This window comes from Salvelinus namaycush, chromosome 19 (genome assembly GCF_016432855.1).
Source record: "Salvelinus namaycush isolate Seneca chromosome 19, SaNama_1.0, whole genome shotgun sequence".
NCBI classification, from domain to species: Eukaryota; Metazoa; Chordata; class Actinopteri; order Salmoniformes; family Salmonidae; genus Salvelinus; species Salvelinus namaycush.
The window spans coordinates 43,029,300-43,047,928 of record NC_052325.1 but is presented as its reverse complement, the minus strand read 5'-3'; the positions used below and the strand labels follow the sequence as shown (position 1 = coordinate 43,047,928).

Genomic DNA, 18,629 nt, shown 5'->3' with positions numbered 1-18,629 from the left:
AAAGAATTTCATAAGCAAGGTCATGGAATGAATGGACTAACTAAGTCACTCTGCTAAATGACTACAATGTAAAATGGAAATGGAACGGGAGAGAAAGAATGTAAATGGAACGGGAGAAAAAGACAGATGGGTGGAGGTTGAAAAAAGGCAGAAAGAGAAAAGAAAAGAAACTGACCACAAAAAAAAGAGGGAAAGCAGATTAACAACAGAGGCGTGTAGTCCCCCCCTCCCTCTGCTCGCCCATGTCTTGTTTACGTTTCAATTACTAGCACTGACCTCCAGGACGTGTCCCTATCTCTACCCTATATCCAGATGTTGTTCAGATAATTAAAGTCAGCCCCTTTTGTCTGCAGAGGTCACTCAGATAACATCTGCGCCGAGTGCAGCAGCGGCTAAAACAGACAGCTCGAGTCTCTGCGGTGGAACCTGGAGTGTGTGCGCGAACAGACAGACACACAGGCAAACACACAGAAGGACATACACATGCACACACTTTGTAGAGCGCAAAGGAGAGCGAAAATACACCAACACACTCAATCTCACATGTAAGCACATACTTCCCAACACGGTTATTGTAAACAAACTCACTGAGTCCATACAATGACGGTTTCTTTCAGACTCATATGCATTAGAGTCCTGACCACGAGAGAGCCCCAGTATGTATTCAGATATCCCTACTGATGCTACTGTATACCACCACAGTCTACTGCATGAGCAGCCTGATGGCATGCCAGTGACTTCAAACAGGCTAAAAACACCTCCTTCAGGAGGACAACATGCAGCTTCCTATAAATAAAAGAGCTAGTCTAAGCGGGACATGCTTTGACGGGAAGTCCGCATCCTAACAATTATTTTTTTTTTCACCTTTATTTAACCAGGTAGGCTAGCTGAGAACAAGTTCTCATTTACAACTGCGACCTGGCCAAGATAAAGCAAAGCAGTGTTACACAGACAATAACACAGAGTTACACATGGAATAAACTACCCCAAGTCCATTGTGATGTATATGTTCACATATTTCAGTCTCTTCATTGTGTGTTGTTTTATTCACTCGATTTTGGTTGAAAATAAGCCTAGGAAGGCAGATTATATGTATAAAGAAACACAGTGTGGGTCTGAAGCTGCATCGTTAGCCTAGCAACGAGCGTAGCTCTCGCTGCGCTGCGACAGTGAATCATAAGAAGAGCCGTTTGGCTCGCTAATCCCAAACAAACAGCTAACTGTTAACGAAACTGCGGCCTCCAGATGGTCAAACCCCAGGCAAAGCATGCGGGTTATCCTGCCATTTAAAGGCAATCACGGCCTTCCTCGGCATACCCTTTACATTGAGGCTTGTGGTCTGTGTGTGTGTGTGTGTGTGTGTGTGAAGGTCACTACAGAAGCCTAGCCTCGCTGTCTTCACCACCACTCCCCAATGCCCTTTCTGTTCGATTGTGACAACATCTATCTGGACCATCAAGTTCTGTCTGATGGGGGAGAGCAGTGTCACCTCACCCCATTAAAAGATAATCATCTCGTTAAGTGCCTTTTGTCTGATGTGGTTTTGTATTCCAATACAAAGCCCTAAAAACATTCACGCGGTACGTTGTCCATTGCCTTGACAGAGAGATTAGAAGTGAAAGAACGGCTAATACATCTCTGCTCCACTGCCCTCGTCGACATCTGTAACTGACGAGGAGGAACCAGATGGAAGCAGAGTTTGTGTCTGGTAATGTCCACTGGCAGGTTTTCCTTTCACCCTCTTGCTGTAATTCAGATAGGGTTTAATTTAATTGTGATAAAACTGCATAATGTTAAAATCGTATTACCAACCGTATTGCACTTAGTATATTGTACTGTAATGTAGAACGACATTATGTTGTGTGAATAGTAGCCTACATGAAGGACATGTAATTGTGTTCTTGTGACGACGCCTTCTAAATTGTCCTCGCAGGGATTTAATATAGCGGTATTGTACTGTATTCGACAAACATCGCCGGGTAAAACAAATGCAGACACCGTACTTCCCCAGGGAGAAAAAAAAAATGGAGTGAACTGAGTTCCACATATACATTACTGACTTGACTGGGAAACTCAGCTCCTTAATTAAAAAGGCCCTAATAGAATGGCCAGCACTGCGGATCGCACATTACAAAGTGAGAGATCAGTGAAAGGTGCTAAAAACTAATGTATGCCTCCAGTACCGCAGTCTTCATTTTGGCATCATTTTGGTATCATTGCACCTAGGTCTGTGACAAAGAAACCGTTGTCTCGAGAGTCAAGTTCAGAGGCCCTGGTGGTGGACATGGAGAAGGGTGAGGGGGGCACTGGTCTGGTCTGGTCTCCATGGAAGTGGCGCCATGAGCGAAAGCTGTAAGTTCGAGGAAGAGGGTGTGAGGATGTATGAGAGACAGGGGAAAGGAGATGAGTGACACCAAAGACTTTTGGGTTGATTAGGTCTGCACGGTCCATGTCTCGAGTAAAACATTCATATAGAGCAGTTCTTTTGACCAAAGACAAATGTTTTTATTGTTCTGGACAAAGGTAGCGTACTATCCAACATTGTGTGTCATTTGACAACAGATACAGTAAATGTGCCAAAGTAAAAGGTTATTTTAGGGTGTCAATGCCATTTAGAATCATTTCCCTTTCCTCTGATTGCCTATGATCACTGCCAACAAGGGCAAACAACAAAGGTGTTTCAAGCCATATTACATAACATTTAACATTTTACTTTACAATAGTCGTTAAATAATGCAGACAGCCTAACCCGAAGAATTCTATGACACCATGACAGCCAACGAAATAATAACCAGAGTTTTATGCCTTTGAGAGTCTTGGCGCCCTTTACCGCTGAAGAAGAGAATTGGAGGGCGGTGCAGCACAAGCTAAGGAAGCAAGAACAGCATTTGTGAACCAAAACTGGGCTTGGAGATTGATGTCACCTAGAAAACAAAGCCTCTTTCTGCAGCACACACACAAACCAGAGTGTACACGGGAGACCTATGGCAAGAGAGGGAAGGGGTAAAACACGCTGACAAACCCCCCGAAAACACTGAAGTCATCTCAGAGGTATAAATAGATTCAACATTTTCAGCAAGGCGGACGAGAGCAATCGGTGGGCAAAACAGGAACCGGCTGCTCGTCCACACTGCGTTTCTCATTCTTCTGACACATTTTATTCTCCCCATTACATTATAACAGGCCATTCAGAAACAGTATCTCCTCATTGTGACATGACCTTGATGATAGCAGAGAACGGGAGAGAGAGGGCGAGACGAATAAACAGTACTGAAACGAGAACACTGAGAAGCAGCAGGATTGACTATTACAATCAGAGACTGCTGTTTTGTCTTAGTCGCAAAATGTATTTACCTACACTTCATCCATCAAATATGCACAAGTGACCTTCACCAGTAAGAACAACTGAGAAAATGGGAATTGACATTATGTAGGCTACTGATGATTTTAGATAAGGAAAAGCTATAAAGCATTCTTATGGTGTATATAAAAGAAATGAGACCTATTGTATAACATTTCATAATGGAAAAATGTCGTATTATAATAATTCCACCCACAAATCTATGAGCCCCTTTATGACTATAAATGGAATAAACTGGAAAAAACAGCCAACCTCACCAAACATTAGGAGAAAATGACATTAGCTGATGACATAGCTGGTTATGATAAAATGCCTGCATTCCAACCACTTATAAAGTCATATGTTTGTAATTGTCCATTCAAAAGCACAGGGAGTACAGTCCTTCTGCATTTCACCTCAGGAATTGCAAACGGATGTCAGCCGACATAGGTTTTGGAATGTACTGCAAAAACATTTTTTTTAACAACTACCGAACCCAGATTTGGTAGTTACTACGAGGTATGACCAGAACCCTTTGCCCTATCAGCAATTGAACAATGAAATAATCAAAGGTCATATCTACACATGGCCGGCATGGAAATTTAATGAGATTTTATTGAGATACATAGTCCGTCTACCATGCCAGTGATACGCGTTTGTCCTGGAATGCCGGAATCAGGCGCAGGCCTTCTCTGCGTTTTGATGTAATGTTTCTGAAAACCACAGCATTTAACGATGTTTCACAGTAACGCCACGGCTTCCCCACAAACATCCAAAAGGTGAGCATAGCAACACTAAACCAGAAAGTTCCAGGGTGGAATGAATGCGACCTGTTTAAAAACACGGATCAAATTAAAATGTTCCCTCTGAGCGAACGAAGTGCTCACACATGCACTCCAGACCAGCATGCACCTGCCACACTCGTTTTCAAGCGAACGCTGACGTTCTTTTTTGTTTTCTTTCTTTTCTCCAGTCGGTGCAGTACTGTTGCCTTTTTGGAGCGAATTCCCGACACACCTGACTCTGGGATTGCTCATCGTTATGAAAGCACGGCTAAAAGGTGGCCATCAGGTGGAATTCCAACTATTCCAGACACAGCAGTCTTTCTACTTTTAAGGAAAGGATTTGAGCGATAGGGCTGGAACAATTACCATTTAACCGTGTAAACGATGGTTATGGATGAAGACTGTCATGAAAATAACTATCATAATTTTTTAGGGCACAAACAGCTGACTGAAGACATTACGGACAGATATTCATGCGGTTGGCAATTTGACTGGTAAACTCATGGGTACACTCGCAACGGCTGCCTGGTAATGTGATGCAATCATTTCCATTGTAATGTACAACGTTCCTTCAAATTGTGTGTTCACTGATGTAGCTCATGCAATGTAATGTATTTTTTGTAATGTCAGTTGAGTTGAATCAACAAATCACAGCACATATTGCTGGTTACACTTCCTGCTTTGCTCCTATGGGTACAAGCGCAATGGCCGCCAGCCCATCCATTATGCCATCATTGACTGGAATAGGGAAGCCCATTCTATTCATTCTATCTCTATGACAGTAAATGCAGTCGAGAGCTGAGGAAAGCTGAAAATATGTGTCTAAATATCTATATTTATTTATTTTGCTATTTGTGCGGTTGTTATGTGAATCGGGGTCATTTGGCTGGCCAATTACCATCATCCAAAATTACATGACCGCCACAGCCCTAGTAAGTAATCCCCATGGCAACATTGAAACTCCCGCCTACATAACCAACCCGCCGCGTCCATCCGCCCCTCTTCTTAACCCTTACACAGGGGGCACTCAACAGAGTCAGCCATACAGCACCGAAAATACTGTTTTCTTCTTTGTCTAGCTTCTTCTCTCCCCTCTATATATAGCCATATCACCAAGGGCGTTACACAGAGCCTTGCAGTGTGTAGAGGAGGAGGAGGAGGAAGAGTGCCGCCTTTTCATGTGTGACACAGTGAGTCATGACACCCGGCTGTGCGCGCAGGCAGCCACGGGTGTGCAGACGCGAGCGGTGTGGGGAGAAAGATCCAGCCCACTCCTGGGCTAGGCTACGCTTGAAGGAGGCTGTCATGGCTTTTTGGAAACTCAACAGAAGGGCTCACTCTCTCTCCCTCCATCTCATTCTCTCTTTCTTCGCTCTCTTCTTTCCCTACTCTCGCTTTCCCTCTCGATCCTCATCCCCTCTCTCCTATCCTGCTGCAGTTAAGAAATGAGTGCGCCATGACTGATGCAAGAACTGCGTTAAAAATGACAAGACCACAGGTTTAGACAGCAACAGAAGTAGGCCTACAAGGAAAATGCTGCAAAACATCCTGCTTAATCACAGTGCCAAACGCATAGCAAATAGACATCGGTGAGGCTCACAGAAGGATAGTGTAGCCCAGTGTTTTCCCTAAGTACATGGATCAGCCAGACAAATAGAAAAAGCAGCCAGCCAGCGTGACAGAACAAGCTTTATTTTGATGGCCTCGGGTACATTCTAATGCCTTGATTCCATCCGAAATACACAGCTAAATTCTTTAATACTTTAATGAGTTAAATTAGTTGTGTTGAGCAGAAAGACATGCATTTTCAATTAAAATGACTGAAAATACCATATAAAGTCCAAAGAAGAAGCCTGAAGGAGAATAGATTACCAGAAACAAGCTCTGTTTACCCTTTTGTCTGTGGATTAATTGTCGGAGTAGAGGACCTTGTGCATTTCAGGTAAAATAACAACCCAATGTTTATATCCCAGGACAAATTAGCTAGCAACAGCAAGCTAGCTAGCTAAATTGCCATAAATGTTTGCTTATCGAAGTGTCCCCAAATGAATATAGTTAGTTCAGAGTTCGTTTTGATATTTCAACCTGTGTGTCCTGAACGCGTCTGGTGTGGGGGGACAAAATCAACATGCGCGCGATGGCGCTCGCGGATGTTATTTTACTCTAATTAGGGGAGGGGTGGTAGGATTAGGGTGAAATAATAAAGAAGGAAAAAAATATGTAAAAAATATATATGGAGGATTGTAAATTATGCAGACAGTTACATTGATAGAATCCACAATCTACAATTTTAAAGCTGATCCAAAAAATACAAAATAATAATTGTTGTGCATTGACTGCTTGTCAGAATGCCCGTTTATCTCCCTATGGCACTCACAACTTGAATGCGCCTCGAGAGGAATATTTATGTCGCACAGAACGCAAAATGATAAGCTTACTAGGTAAATAGGTCAACTATTCTACTATGGGTTTTGTTGGCAGAGGAAAAGTAAACGTGGGCAGTTCTAGCCTATTCAAAGTATTTTTTTTATGTTCCATCTTCTTTTAAATGAAAAGAAGCCTAGTGAAGTTATAAAGTGGAAAAGTCGAAAATGAGTCCGGTACAATCCTTGCTCTGGGGACCATCTAAAAAGGACTGACCCGAAACTCTACGCATAAAGTGACAGTCAGAGATGAAACCCAGATGGATTCGAGTGGATAGACATTGGTATCTGCTCATTGGACGATTTTGTAGAAATGATGTGTATAATGAGGACATATGCTGAGTGGAAAGATCGAGATGGGGAGTGGAGTGACTGTGCTGTATTAAATGTGGGCAGACATCTGGCAGATATTATATAGAGGACATGGGAGATGTATTGTATATGGGGCGGGTAGAAATGGTAACAGTCAGAGTAAAGTAGTTAGTGGCACTGTTTAGACAGAAGACAGTCAAGGCAGATAGCAGGGGGGAGAAGATCAGAATGTGATTGTGGCTTAGCCTGTTTGTGTACAGATTGGGATAATAACTAAATGGCATACTGAGTGCAAGGATAGACAGACGAGTGGCAGATTACTGGCCATAGAGATAACTGCTCTATGCGTGGTTATGTGTTGGAGAGATTAGATTGATGGATTTGAACTGTATTACACACCGAGTGAGGATGACAGTGGACAGGCAGATTGCTATAGGTTGGACAGCACTGCTCCACATATGGCTAGGCATCTGGTAGCGTACAGTACTGGACAGACGGGAGGTTGACCAATGTATATGATAATGGACATAGTGTGGAGAGATGAGGACGATGGACAGTAATGCATGTGTTGTTATGCGGCAGTTAATGCTCAGATATAGGATGTGATCTGATTTCCATACTGAATGAGGGGGTGGTGGACAGGTAGACAGATTGACTGCTCAATATAATTCACTGACTGATAAGGTTGGGGAAGACAGACTGGGCTGTATTGGATGTAGGCAGATGCCAGGCAGGTTAGAGATGGACTACACATACATTCTAAGTTATTTAAATGAGTCTTTCTCCATTCGGATTGTTTTATACTGTTCAATTCAACTTCAACCAAAACAAATTTCAGCACTATCATTTCTGCATTTCCTGCACTCAATTGCAGTGGTGGAAAAAGTACCTAATTGTCATACTTGAGTAAAAGTTAAGATACCTTAATAGAAAATTACTCTAGTAAAAGTGAAAGTCCCCCAGTAAAATACTACTTGAGTAAAAGTCTAAAAGTATTTGGTTTGAAATATACTTAAGTATCAAAAGTAAATGTAATTGATAAAATTTACTTAAGTATCAAAAGTAAAAGTATAAATATAATAATTTCAAATTCCTTTTATTAAGCAACCAAGAAGGCACCATTTTCTTGTTTTATATTTTATTTATGGATGGCCAGGGGCACACCAACACTCAGACATAATTTACAAACAAAGCATTTGTGTTTAGTGAGTCCTCCAGATCAGAGGTAGTAGATGACCAGGGATGTTCTCTTGACAAGTGCGTGAATTGGACCATTTTCCTGTCCTGCTAAGCATTCAAAATGTACTTTTAGGTGTCATGGAAAATGTATGGAGTAAAAAGTATAGTATTTTCTTTAGGAATGTAGTAAAGTAAAAGTTGTCAACAAAAAAAAAAACTTAGATCATTTCCACACTGTCACGTAGGGCTGCACGATATGGGCAAATAATGTACAGTGCCTTGCAAAAGTATTCACCCCCTTGGCGTTTTTCCAATTTTGTTGCATTACAACCTGTAATTAAAATAGATTTTTATTTGGATTTCATGTAATGGACATACACAAAATAGTCCAAATTGGTGAAGTAAAAAAAAAAAAAAAAAAGGGTTTCAAAGATTTCAAAAAAAGAAAAACGGAAAAGTGGTGCGTGCATATGTATTCACCCCCTTTGCTATGAATTCCTTAAATAAGATCTGGTGCAACCAATTACCTTCAGAAGTCACATAATTAGTTAAATAAAGTCCACTTGTGTGCAATCTAAGTGTCACATGATCTGTCAAATGATCTCAGTATATATACACCTGTTCTGAAAGGCCCCAGAGTCTGCAACACCACTAAGCAAGGGGCACCACCAAGTAAGAGGCACCATGAAGACCAAAGAGCTTTCCAAACAGGTCAGGGACAAAGTTGTGGAGAAGTACAGATCAGGGTTGGGTTATAAAACATATCAGAAACTTTGAACATCCCACGGAGCACCGTTAAATCCATTATTAAGAAATGAAAACAACAAACCTGCCAAGAGAGAGCTGCCCACCAAAACTCATGGACCAGGCAAGGAGGCCATTAATCAGAGGCAACAAAGAGACCAAAGATAACCCTGAAGGAGCTGCAAAGCTCTACAGCGGAGATTGGAGTATCTGTCCATAGGACCACCTTAAGCTGTACACTCCAGAGCTAGGCTTTATGGAAAAGTGGCCAGAAAAAAGCCATTGCTTAACTTTTCTAGGGTAGGGGGCAGCATTCAGTATTTTGGATGAAATGCATGCCCAAATTAAACTGCCTGCTTCTCGGGCCCAGAAGATATGATATGCATATAACTGGTAGATTTGGATAGAAAACACTCTAAAGGTTCCAAAACTGTTAAAATAGTGTCTGTGAGTATAACAGAACTGATTTGGCAGGCGAAAACCTGAGAAAAATCCATTGAGGAAGTATTTTATTTTTTGGTTTTGTAGTTTTCTATTCAATGCCATTACAGTATCCATTGACTTAGGACTCAAATTGCAGTTTCTATGCCTTCCACTAGATGTCAACAGTCTTTAGAAATTGTTTCAGGCTTGTATTCTGAAAAATGAGGAAGTAAGAGCAGTCTGAATGAGTGGACCCTAAAGTGTCACAGAGCTTTTTCATGCGCGAGACCGAGTGATTTTCTTGTTCACCTTTTAAATTGACGACGTTATTGTCCGGTTGAAATATTATAGATTATTTAGGCTAAAAACAACCTGAGGATTGAATATAAACATCGTTTGACATGTTTCTATGAACTTTACACAAGTCAGAAATAGAGATAAAATTAATCCCTTACCTTTGATGATCTTCATATGGTTGCACTCAGCAGACATTAATTTACTCAATAAATAGAGATGACTCAAGTCGCGAAGTAAACTATAAAAATTGACATTACACATGGCGCATCATATTTAACAAACCAAACATTCAAATACCGGTATAGAAGATAAAGTCAAAACCCAAACCGGTCCCTGCATCAATACTGATATATCATAAAATAAGGTATACCGCCCAGCCCTACTACTGAGTGAGATAAACAGTGCAGTACTAAAAGAGGGAACATTGATGTGGGGCACTGATTGTCTAGGCTAAGAATGTGGGAGATGTGTAGTACCAATATGGTACATTGGGCAGACTGTATAGGGGAGGGATAATAAGATGGACTATGCTATATAGAATGTGGGCACTAAGCAGACCATAATCAGGAAGAGTGTGTAGAAGGGATGAAGCTGGTGGACTATATATAGTATGGCAGATGGCCATGCTGTTGCCTCCTACTGAACAATGGCTCCCAGGGAATCAGCCATTGGCCAGTCTCAGAGTGGAGGACATGGCCAGATGCTCAGTGCAGTCCACAGTGCCTGCAGTGGCCAGCACGGCCCGCGACAGTGAGAAGAGCAGACGCGGTAGAAGGGTATTGGTTTGTGAAGGAGAGAGGGAGACTAAACACAAGTCTTAGATAACTTGGATGAAAAACAAGAACACTGGCCAGAATGTACGCTATGTAGCCAACTAATCAACACATCCATATCAAACAGGCAATGCTCTACTAGCGTACTCGCATCAATACAGAACTAATCTGATTCACAATTTGAAACCAAGCCATTCACATGACATTTTTCTATTTTTAGACATCCACTATGTTCAACGTTTTCAGGATATTTCCCGATGTCTGATCTCACATCAAAGCAAGGAGTCGTTTTGGATTATTTCATTTAAAAGAACAGACAAATGGATGGAGAATCAAATCCAACTTAAGTAGAATGGTTGCACAGAGGTTTTAGCCACCGAGGTTTCACTATGGTGGAGCATCGTGTGTGGGCAAGCATGGATCCCTTTGAAACCGAACGCCCAGACACATGCAATGGAGCCGTGGATCAGTGCGCAGAGCTTATGAAACATGAATAGAATGTTTTCACAGCTTCTCTATGATCCCTGCATTATTCATGGTCCTGGCTTCTCTTCCATCGCAGATAGATGTACCGCCATATCATGCCAACCCCTGTGTTAACAGGTTGAAATGTACACGTGATGATGACGACGTCCTTGAGACAAGGCGTGTGTGTGTGTGGTTCATCCCGGGATGTTATTTCCGTCTGCTCATAACTGGCCAGAAAGTGGCGCGGAAGCTGTGCCGACAGAAGTATCGGCCAACGATAGCCTTACCCTGATCAGTGGAGCTGCTGAGGGGACGACATAATAATGGCTGGAATGGCGCGAATGGAATGGCGTCAAACAAATGGAAACCATGTGCAAAACCACCAGGGGCAAATGGAAAGGTCAGATAGGTAAAACGCTGAGTCATATGACCCCGGGATGGAAGTTTCCCTTTGGCACAGATCTAGGATCATCTTACCATCCCTAAACCCTGAACCTAAACCATTAGAGGGGAAAGTGCAAAAACAATTTTATCCTACACCACTGACCAACAGGGCCAAGAACATAAGACAGAACAGAGAGGCCTAAGTCATAGCCATGACCGTATGAACTCTATAGCATCATTAATAAAAAGAGGGACCAGAGTGGTGGGAGAGGAAGGGAGAGGAAGAGAAAGGTGGAGGACTTGCCTACCATACCGTCTGAGATGTTTCCCTATGGCGCTTGGTATTGATTGCCTAACCTCCTGGCCCAGAGTCGTGGTGACCCGGGTATCACAGCCATTAACCGCTGACCGCCAAGCTTGCGTCATTAAGCGCTGATGGTGGACATCACTGAGCCAACAAACTTATGCAAAGCATATCAGCCCTGTGTGTTTGGGTGGGTGTGTGTGTGTCTCAGGGAGCTTGTTCATGTGGAAGGAGGGGTGAAAAGCAAAAGGGGCATCCACAAGGGCCCCAGTCTGCCTTTGGGCAAAGCAAGCTGGGGGAGTCACACAAAGTTAAAAGGCAACCATGGAGCCTCTGTTCACTCAGTAACCCAAAGTGGTAGTGTTGTTACGATACCAGATTTATGACTTCGATACCGATATCAGGTTAAGTATCATGATACTCAATACCAAAACCACAGCGGAAAAAAACAAAGCGCATTAGCTAAAGTCACAGAATAACCACTGAGCTTTCTTTTATTAAACATTGAACAATATGTTGAACTAAAATAACAAATAGAATATATTCTATTCTATCTTAAAATGACTTCAAAAATAAAACACTATATTAAATGACAGAAAAATATCTTCCATTCTCCTTATGCAAAACCATATCTGAGACTTACCGAGCATACAAAATCGCCCGCTGGAGCCGCTTCTTCTTGTTTTGAGCTGATAGGAGTGGAACTCTGTGTGGTTGTCTGCTGCAATAGCCCATTCGTGACAAGTATCGACGAGTTGTGCGTTCCCGAGATGCCCTTCTGCACACCACTATTGTACTGCGCCATTATTTGTGCTTCTACATCTGCATTGCTTGCCATTTGGAGTTTTCAGCTGGGTTTCTGTATAAGCGCTTTGACATTTGCTGATGTAAAAATGTCTTTATAAATAGATTTGATTTGTCTGTTTGTGGCCCACCTGCAACCTGATTCTTGCCATTGTCCCCTCTCGTCAACAAGCTGTTTTTAAGCACAGCACTGCCACTGACTGGATGTTTTTTGTTTGTCGCACAATTCTTGGTAAACCTTAGACGCTGCTGTGCTTGAAAAGCCCAGGAGGGCGGCCATTTCTAAGATACTGGATATGGTGCTTTTGGCACCGACGATCATACCACGCTCGAAGTCACTTAGGTCACTCATTTTACCCACTCTAACATGCCACAGTAACTGAATGCCTGGATGCCCATCTGCCTGCTTTATATAGCAATCCACGGCCACGTGACTCACTGTGATCGATCCATTTTCGAGAACGGCTGGTGTACCTAATTTGTTTTTCCTCAAAATAATAATTATTGCGAGTTATGACATGACGTAATTATGTCACAAGAGAAAAGATCATTCTCCCTTATTAAACTCGCCATATCATTTTCCATCAATGAATGTCAATTTAACTCGTTTGACTGCTATGATTAAGCAATAAGGCACAAGGGGGTATGATATACGGCCAAAATACCACAGCTAAGGAGTGTTCTTAAGCATAACGCAATGCGGGGTGTCTGGATACAGCAGTTAGCTGTGGTATATTGGCCATATACCACAAATCCCGAGGTGCCGTATTGCTATTATAAACTGGTTCTAAACGTAATAAGAAAAGTAGAAAGTACCTTGTCATACCCGTGGTATAAATCCCTTTTGTGCATGTGCATAACTATAGATAAATCTGAGAGGAGAGTTTGAGTGATTAAAGCTGGGCAGAGGATCTCGAAATCTCTGAGCAAGAAACACTTGGACGAACTTTAAAAAATGTTTGGCTATTTTCTGGCAATTGTGCTGTTATTATGTGCCAGATGTTTAAGACTACAAACCGTCCCTTCGGAAACTATTCAGACCCCTTGACTTTTTCCACATTTTGTTACGTTACAGCCGTATTCTAAAATTGATTAAATAAATACAAATCCTCAGCAATCTACAAACAGTACACCATAATGACAAAGCGAAAAAATCAAGAAAAAAAATCAAAAATACCTTATTTAGATAAGTGTTCAGACCCTTTGCAATGAGACTCAAAATTGAACTTGGGTGCATCCTATTTCCATTGATCATCGTTGATGTTTCTACAACTTGATTGGACTCCACCTGTGATAAATTCAATTGATTGGACACAGCATTGAAGGTCCCCAAGAACACAGTGGCCTCCATCATTCTGAAATGGAATAAGTTTGGAAACACCAAGACTCTTCCTAGAGCTGGCCGCCCGGCCAAACTGAGCAATCGGGGGAGAAGGGCCTTGGTCAGGGAGGTGACCAAGAATCCGATGGTCACTCTGACAGAGCTCTAGAGTTCCTCTGTGGAGATGGGAGAACCTTCCAGAAGGACAACCATCTCTGCAGCACTCCACCAATCAGGCCTTTATGGTATACTGGCCAGACGGAAGCCACTCCTCAGTAAAAGTCACATGACAGCCCGCTTGGAGTTTGCCAAAAGGCACCTAAAGACTCTCAGACCATGAGAAACAAGATTTTCTGGTCTGATGAAACCAAGATTGAACTCTTTGGCCTGAATGCCAAGCGTCACATCTGGAGGAAACCTGGCACCATCCCTACGGTGAAGCATGGTGGTGGCAGCATCATAATGTGGGGATGTTTTTCAGAGGCAGGAACTGGAAGACTAGTCAGGGAAAGATGAACGGAGCAAAGTACAGAGAGATCCTTGATGAAAACCTGCTCCAGAGCGCTCAGGACCTCAGACTGGGGCGATGGTTCACCTTCCAGCAGGACAGCGACCCTAAGCACACAGCCAAGACAACGCAGGAGTGACTTCGGGACAAGTCTCTGAATGTCCTTGAGTGGCCCAGCCAGAGCCAGGACTTGAACCCGATCAAACATCTCTGGAGAGTCCTGAAAATAGCTGTGCAGCGACGCTCCCCATCCAACCTGACAGAGCTTGAGAGGGTCTGCAGAGAAGAATTGGACAAACTCCCCAAATACAGGTGTGACAAGCTTATTATAGCGTCATACCCAAGAAGAGTCGAGTTTAATCGCTGCTAAAGCTGCTTCAACAAAGTACTGAGGAAAGGGTCTTAATACTTATGTAAATGATATATTTCAGTTAAAAATGTGTAATACATGTGCAAACATTTCTAAAAACCTGCTTTTGCTTTGTCATTTTAGGGTATTGTGTGTAGATTGATGAGGGAAAAAACTATTGAATCAATTTTAGAAGAACGCTGTAACGTAAAATGTGGAAAAGGTCAAGGGGTCTGAATACTTTCCGAATGCACTGTAGCTAGTCTAGAAAAGGTACAGAAGTTTCGTATAGCGTGCAGTACTACAGTGACCCATCTAGCAACATAACACATCCTTCTGTGAAATCCCAGTGCTGGAAGACAACGGTTTTGATTTATTTGACCTAAACAAACTGTCTTTCATTTTCTAATAACAACAATCTAAATCCAAAATATTTACTGTTTATAGTACCTAGTACCTCACAGTGAGCACTTCGGTGAAAATGTAAGCCTATTAAACAGAAACCCACACCACGTTAGTCCGTAATATTTTGATGAAATAGTGGTAAAGGCTGATATTAGCCAGCCCCAACAGTCCTTGGCCTGGCTGTGGACTGGATTAGTCTGGGTGGCAGTGGGACAGAGGGCTCTCGGTGGCGGTGACCCTGTGTGTGCCCATGCACCATGACGTCACAGCGGGTAGCTGACACTAACCGGCTCTGGCGTGTGCGTTAGCCCTTTTCCGCTGAAGGTCCATCTCCAGTAGATGTTAGAGGTTACGAAACCGCTTGCAAAGAAAAATGCATGTCCTCACTATACTAATCTTCTAATCTCTGGAGGGCTTTCTCTTGTATCTTGCTGAAAAACAATGATGCAACAGTAAGAGTCTCAACAACCAAATGTATTCAGCATGAATAATGGCTCCAACCTGCGGCTTCCTGCTCTGCAAAATTTGGTGACGGGGGTGATGGGGCAGCACTGATGCGCCCTCCGGGGAGTGCAGGATGTCTCAGTCACGCTACCTAGCCGGGGTCCCGTCGATCCCAGCCTACCCCCACTGACAACTAGCCCCCCTTCCCCACTGACAACCCCCTCAAAAACATGTTCCTCCCTCCCTGGGCTACACACTGCCACACAATTAGACCAGCCCCCCCCCCCCACACACACCACCCCTCAACTACCAGAGACCCACTGAAAGGCCAATACTTCCAGCCCAGTAAATTCACTCCTCAAACTTATCCACCGCATTTAATTTCCGTTTCAGTCACCCCCACGTGCACCGCACACAGCATGGCTCGACATTCAGGTAAATTTGCCAGTGGCACACCGGGCCAGTGCCAACCGAAAGCTACTGGAGAAAAAAAAATTGGACTGGCCCAGGTCGAGATCTGACGGGAAAGCGAATGATTTTATCTTTAATTTGCGGGCTGAGCAAGTAGCCTACACAAGGTTGATACAGACATTGGCAAGTCAAAATCAAGTACTTTCAAGCACTAAATTGTCATTTTCAAGGACCTACATTTTATATTTTAATTGTTGTAATAGCCTATAAACAAAAAAGCACCCCAAAATGTATGCATTACCACTTTAAGAATAATAACTTTTTTAATAGGCCTACCAAATGGCAATATGCATTAACATTGTTTTTACATTCTCAAATACACTACATGACCAAAAGTATGTTGACACCTGCTCATCGAACATCTCATTCCAAAATCATGGGCATTAATATGGAGTTGGTCCCCCCGTTGCTGCTATAACAGCCTCCACTCTTCTGGGAAGGCTGTCCACTAGATGTTGGAACATTGCTGCGGGGACTTGCTTCCATTCAGCCACAAGAGCATTAGTGAGGTCGGCCACTGATGTTAGGCGATTAGGCCTGGCTCGCAGTCAGCGTTCCAATTCATCCCATAAATAATTTTGTTGTAATTGTAATGTTGCAGGGTGGCCAACCATCCTCCAGGAGATTCCAAGAGAGCTACTGGGTGTACAGTCGTTCTTCCTGCTCCAGAGGAATTTCCACCGAAATCTCCTTACCAAAACCCAGTTTACTTCAATCGACTTGGAATGGTATGGGTTGCTTAAAACAAATGAATATGTCACACTATAACTAACTCAGCTACACCAAAACAGAGGCTTGCAGATATAAATAAATGGACGACACACATAGCCTTTGCGATACAATGAGGCCTTGCTTTGCTTTATTCTAAGGATTATTATTTATGCGCATCATACCATACCCCCTGTCCCCGCAGGAGGCCTTTTGGTAGGCCATCAGTGTAAATAAGAATTTGTTCATAACTGACTAGCTTACGTTAAATTTAAAATATATATATATATATATATATAATACATTAACTTATGAGCTGGGCAGGGCCTCTTAATAAAGGTACAGAAATATCTTTGCATGGTATACTGAAACATCTGTATTTTTCAAAACTAGAACATGACAACTTTGGTACTAGAATTTGTTACTTTCGGTACAGCTATTAAATGTGTCTCACATCCAGTCTATCATTGCAGCCGATGTCCCCTATTGCGCAGGCAGACCGTGCCTCTTGCCTGCTCCACTTACTCATTGCTAGAGCACTGGGAGTCTTGGCTGCAACATGTTAGCTCATGCTGCATAAAAGTTAACACACTTGAATAATGCAACATGGCATGTAGAAATGATGAAACTGTTAATTACTGTTTGCAGGCTAGAATACTTTTCAATGCATGAAGATACCAGTAGCTTCCAGCTTTGTAGGCTCTTTCCTTGCTAGCTTAACATTACAGCTGAAGCTAACACCAATTCACTACCCTAGTACTTTGTGATAATATGCAAAACATTAAAGCAAAATATCCTGATTTCAAAGCTTATTATCACCAAAAACATTAAGTTACTTAATCGTATCTCTGTCACATCGAAAGATAAAAAAAATTCTGTAATGTCTCCTCCCTCACCCAGTGTTGCCAACTGTTTTTCAAGGAAAGTCGCTGTTTGTTGCTCCATTTCTACTGGAAGTCGGTAGATGATGTCATGAGGTAATAGTGACATCATAAAATTAATTTACAAATGTTTTGTTATGCGGTCTCTCATGTAATTACATTTTCTCCAAAGAAAAACTAAATACAACGTTTGAAGGAGAACTAAAAGGAACTGGTTAAATAACTAAACAGCACAGAAAAAAACAATAAAGGAACCGATTGAATAAATTCACTCTGCTGCGGGTATAGGACCAAGAGCTAGAGCGGAGAGTGATGGGGGAGGGAGGGAAGAGAGGCAGAGGAAGGGGCGCAAGTGACCTGCACACACGCAGCAGCCGGTGGAGGCGGAGCAGGGGAGACCTAGTGGACAGCAGAACAGAGCAACACAGCTATGCTCAGCCGAGCCGCCATACACAAACAGGGAAGTCGCTAAATCAACCAAAAATCGCTTAGGCAGCTTTAAAAAGTAGCTACATTTGTCACTATACTGTTTTACCAATAAAAGTCGCTGAAGATTCTGAAAACAAAATCACTAAATTGGCAACACTTCCCTCATCAAACACAATTAAAATGTGGTCATGTGCATTGTCATGAATGACCTCATTACTGGGTTAAAGGGACAGCGCAAACTTTTATAAAATAAGATTGCTACTTATATGCAAATCAGTACAAGAAAATAAGTCCCAAATGGAAGGGAAACAGTTTGTCATCTTTAGCCCCATGAAATCAATGAATGAATCCACACACTCCTATTGAATATGCATTCACCTGTATTGTGAATTGGCCTAGGCTACATCTTGATTTACCCAGTTTATGAATAGAGATTTACCATTCAAAGAAATAATTACCATTATGTTGTTATGTAGTTAGACTGGTAAAAAAAAAAAAGTATAATTGATGCATACATGTCTGTCTCTGAAAAATGTTGACATCAAATGTAAAATGTAATGATATTGAACTCAAAAGATGCCCAACGATTGAACAGAGCAGTAGCTGAGTTCATCTGTCTGGATCAAGTGCCATTCTGTGACTTTGGCTAATACGTCTTTTTTTGCTGTGGTATCGTTTTGGTATCAAGTATCGTGACTGTATCGAGTATCGTGATACACTGTACTAAACCCGGTATCGAAGTCAAAATTCTGGTATCATGACAACACTAGCTCCAGCATATTTAATGTCATGTAATTCACATTATTGCTGGTAGCTTTCATGTCTCTGCAGGCCCATTTGACTCGAGGCCACCGTTGTGTCCCTGCACTGGCTCTCC

At 42.4% G+C, this 18,629-nt stretch overlaps 1 protein-coding gene across 1 annotated transcript in view; it reads right to left on the bottom strand.

Moving 5' to 3' along the window:
- The window catches only part of adarb1b (adenosine deaminase RNA specific B1b), a 180,163-nt gene that overhangs the window by 141,348 nt on the left and 20,186 nt on the right, over positions 1-18,629 (bottom strand). The window lies entirely within an intron of this gene.